This window comes from Dermacentor variabilis, unplaced genomic scaffold, assembly GCF_050947875.1.
Source record: "Dermacentor variabilis isolate Ectoservices unplaced genomic scaffold, ASM5094787v1 scaffold_16, whole genome shotgun sequence".
In the NCBI taxonomy this organism is placed as follows: Eukaryota; Metazoa; Arthropoda; class Arachnida; order Ixodida; family Ixodidae; genus Dermacentor; species Dermacentor variabilis.
The window spans coordinates 7,932,025-7,937,108 of record NW_027460324.1 but is presented as its reverse complement, the minus strand read 5'-3'; positions in this window follow the sequence as shown (position 1 = coordinate 7,937,108).

Sequence of the window (5,084 nt, the reverse complement as noted above, 5' to 3'; positions counted from 1 at the left end):
ACTGCAATTTATGATGTACTTTATATGGCACTTGTTTACTAATACTAGCCAGCTCGATTTACAAAGCAATACAGGAACGCTGAGTTGCAGAGAGGCTTACTGGTCTTGAGGTACCCGGCTTTGTCACACATTATTTGCATTAGATCAAACAAGCAATTTGTATGGTTTGCGCATAAGGAGTCACCTTACTACTGCTGCCATATTACAATACGTTAGCTGACAGAATTGCTTCTCAAGAAGTTCTCTTTACAGAAAGTTCCTAGCCTGTTCTTTATAATAAATTTGTGTTATAAGTTCTTTTCCTTGAGTTCCCTTTTCAACATCAAAAATGAGCTCAATGCTCAGGATTCAGCACTATACCAATTGGTAAAGATTTGGTATTGCTTAGTTTGGTGTACTGTCAACGGTTTAAACTGACATATTGAGCACTGACACCACTGTACCTTTGAGAACTAAAACCATCATACCGACAGTCACAATGCAGATTACCAGTGAGATTTAGATTGTTTAGAGAATGCATTGTGTTGTCAGTTTTCAGTAATATTGACACGTGTTCTAGTTTATCTCTATCGGGTGACCACCTTTCACCGCCAAACAAATGTTTTCGCACCGCGTAGGAGGCGCCTGCATGTATCGGAAGTTTCTCGAAAGTTATCGATGGTTCTATCCGCTGTCTGTTGTCGCCTATCCTTGTGTAATCTGATTTCATCGCACGACGGGAATAGTGTCGAAATTCCTGGCAGACACACGGGTACCAGCGATTACTATGGAACCTTCCATGACTGATCGACAAAAGCCAACCCGCTTGACCGGCTGATCCCATTTTCGACGACCACCGACTGTGTTCGCCGCTGTCGCCGTTCTGTAAGTGTAGCGTGTTTTTACGGGCACAAGTTCGCTCTATAAAGGCATAGTTTCGCCATTTACAGTCTTGTTACTGTGTTCGCCACAATCACTACCACGTGACATCTGGTGGAGGTGCTAGTTTGTTCATGTACCGGACGCCCCCGACAAACCGTGATCCAATCCCAGAACGCAAAGAAAATACCAGCGTCGTCCCGGATCATCGAGCAAGCCATCGACTGCAACAGTTGCCCTGGAGCACGGACTTCTACTTGAGACAACCAAGAATTCGTGACCAAGACAACTCCAATGGCTGCCCCAGCGTCCCCCTTCTGCTGCAACAACCTCGGGATCCACCAACCTTCCGTGTATCATCGTCTGAAGACCCAGAAACCTGGCTGGAGACCTATGAACGAATCGGAACTTTCTACAACTGGGACACCGACGACAAGCTGCGGCATTTATACTTCGCCTTAGAAGACGCCGCCAGAACGTGGTTTGGGAACCGGCAGTCAACCCTGACAACGTGGGACCTGTTCCGTAGCAGTTTCCTACGGACCTTAACGAGCATTGTGCTCAATGGGCCGAAGCTGTGCTAGAAGCCCGAATACTACTCCCCAACGAGAACATAGCGGTCTTCACCGAGGAGATGACGTGCCTGTTCCGTCACGCCAACCACGAAATATCCGAAGAGAAGAAACTTCACCTATTCATGCGTGGTGTCAAGCCAGAACATTTTTTGGGTTGCAGCACGAAGGGACACGGTTATAGACTAGAAGCAGATAGGACGAGCGCTAACTCTCAACTCCTGTCTGTCTGTCTGTCTGTCTGTCTGTCTGTCTGTCTGTCTGTCAAAATCAAAAAATTTGTTCGCAAAGCCACAAGCATCGCGAAAATTGAAAACGCGGAACCGGCAAGTCAACCACCGCGCAAGCCCAGCAAACTACGCCAAAGTTCAATCATTGGGCACCGACGACCTACCCGAGACCATCAGAGCTGTCATGCGAGAAGAACTTCAGAGGATGTTCCCAAGATCGTAGCCTTATCTTGCCTCGATCGCTAACTTCGTGAGAGACAAAATCCAGCGGTCACTGGAACTTCCCGAAGGGCAGCCGGAATGGCCACAGACCCAGCCTGAAGCGATGAACTGCGTCGCCGCCGCCCGCCGTCAAAGTGACACTCCGCGCCCGCGCCAGGGTACTGTAAGACGCAGTTCCGCCATCCGCTGCCGCCATCAGCTCGCCAACCCGTCGTCCATCGAAACTCCCCAAGGAAGACAGACATCTGCCGCGCTCCCGACCTCCGCCAACCTTGCTATTACTGTGGAGAAGCGGGTCACGTCTACCGCCGATGCCCGTACCGGGAGATGAAACTGCGAGGGTTCACCGTTAACGCGCTGCAACCACATCTTGCTGAACAACCTCGCGATATCGCCGACTACGTCGCCACTACTCAGTGGAGCTCTCGACGACCGTCCCATTCGCCGTCACCACGCCGCTACCTAGCGCCGCAACGCCGATCATACACTGGGCCAGCCCAGGGCCGATCTGCGAGCCCGCATCCGGAAAACTAAAAGCAGCAGCCAATGCAGGTGTGGTAGCTGTTCGCCGTACTGACGAAAATCCTCCACCGCTGACGAAAACGCCGACAAAAGAAGACCTGACGACGCGACCTTCCAGCCCCACGTCAAGAGGACGCCGCCGTGATCCCACGTCGAGACCTAAGTGCAACGAAAACAAACAACCGACCGCGACGGGCTTCTCGATGACCATGCAGTCACCGCCTTAGTAGACACAGGAGCCGGCTACCCCGTGATGAGTGGAACCCTTGCCACCAGGTTCAAGGAAATTAAGACTTGATGGGAAGGTCCTCAAATTCAGACAGCTGGAGGACACCTAATAATGCCGACTAGAAACTGCATGGCAGGCATTACGGTTCATGACCGGAGCTACCCTGCCACCTTAGTTATCTTCGAACAGTGCTCGCGAGACGTCATCCTCAGCATGGACTTTCTGAACCGACACGGTGCAGTCATCAACCTGAAGTCGAAGTCGATAACGCTGCCAGAAGGTCAAGCGATACCAGCGAAGAGCTGTCGTAGTCACCACGCTTTCAGTGTGCACTAAGATCAAGTGAGCATCCTGCCTCCTTCCAGAATTATTTCCGTCGCCACCCAAACACCCGTAGACGTAGAAGGCGTCACTGAGGGCGACCAACGTCTACTCCTCAACCGCGAAATTTGCGTTGCCAGAGGGATCGCTCGACCACACGGAAGGAAAGCGAAAGTGATGCTAGCATACTTCAGCCAGTAGTTCAAGCACGTCAACAAGGGCACGACGATCGCATCATCATCATCATCATCATGATCATCATCATCATCATCAGCCTGGTTACGCCCACTGCAGGGCAAAGGCCTCTCCCACACTTCTCCAACTACCGCAGTCATGTACTGATTGTGGCCATGTTTTCCCTGCAAACTTCTTAATCTCATCCGCCCACTTAACTTTCTGCCGCCCTCTGCTACGCTTCCCTTCCGTTGGAATCCAGTCCGTAACCCTTAATGACCATCGGCTATCTTCCCTCCTCATTACATGTGCTGCCCATGCCCCCCGTTTCTATTTCTTGATTTCAACTACGATATCATTAACTCGCCTTTGTTCCCTCAGCCAATGTGCTCTTTTCTTATCCCTTAACGTTACACCTATCATTCTTCTTTCCATAGCTCGTTGCGTCGTCCTCAATTTAAGAACGATCGCATACATAGAGGAAATTGAAGGAACCAGCCTAGCGTTTGCCCTCTCGGATTCCGCCACATTTATCCCGTCGACCATAGTTTCTGAGCCAGACTTCGACATAAATCCAAGTCTCCCCATGATTAAGCAGTAACAGCTCGGAAGCCTGCTCCCACGATACAAAGACTGCTTTTCGACGTCATCGAGGATTCGACAAACACCAGTCGCAAGTCATGGCACAATATCCGAAGAGTGCGCTGAACCACTCCGCAAGAGCCCTTACCGAGCTTTGACGCGAGAACGTGAAGCTGTACGACAACAAGTCGACGAAATCCCGCGCGACGACATCCTCCAGCCGTCGAAAAGCCCGTGGGCATCCCCTGTTGTCTTGGTAAAGAAAAAAGACGGAACCGTACGTTTCTGCGTCGATTATCGTCGACTAAACAAGACCACTAAGAAAGACGTATACCCTTACCACGCATGGGCGACGCATTGTATCGGCTCTGCAACGCTAAATACATCTCGTTCATGGATTTCAAGTCCGACTACTGGCAAATAGAAGTCGACGAAAGAGATCGCGAGGACTGCCTTCCTCACGCCGGACGGCCTCTATGATTTCAAGGTCATGCCATTTCGACTGTGCTCGGTGCCTGCAACGTTTCGGCGTGTGTACGGACACGCTTTTAGCAGGATTGAAGTGGCAGACCTGTCTTATTTACTTGAATGACATGGTCGTCTTCGCCAAAAATGCGACAGCACTACAGGTAATCAAGTCATCAGAGCTCACTGTGAAGCCGGAAAAGTGCCGCTTCCCTTACGATGAGCTTCTATTCCTAGGCCACGTCATCAGCAAATCGGGAGTCCGCCCCGACCCGCAGAAGACAGGTGCCATCGCAATGTTCCCGCAGCCCATGGACAAGAAGGCAGTGCGTAGATTCCTTGGCATCTGTGCCTACTACAGATGCTTTATCAAGGACTTTTCACGCATCGCTGAGCCGCTGACACATCTAACTAAATGTGACGTCGAGTTCATGTGGGACACGCCGCAGGCCGATGCATTTCAAGACCTCAAAAGACGCATGCAGTCGCCGCTGGTACTTGCGCACCTCGACGAGGAGGCTGATACCAAAATCCACACTGACGCCAGTAGCCTATAGGTCTCGGTGCCGTTCTAGTCCAGAGGAAAAACGGATTTGAATGGGTAATAGCTTATGCTAGCCGGTCGCTGCCAAAGCGGAAGGCAAATCTTCTATGACCGAAAAGGAATGCCTCGCCATCGTTTGGGCTGCAGCAAGATTTTGTCCTTACCTATATGAAAGGCCATTCAAAGTCTTCATCGACCGTCAGGCGTTGTGTAGGCTAGCTAACTTAAAGGACCCTTCAGTACGGCTGGCACGGTGGAGCCTCAGACTACAAGAACATGGCATCAGTGCAACCTACAAGTCCGCACAATAACGCTCCAATGCCGATTGCCTATCAAGCGCCCGCATTGAACCGCCGCCACAAGAT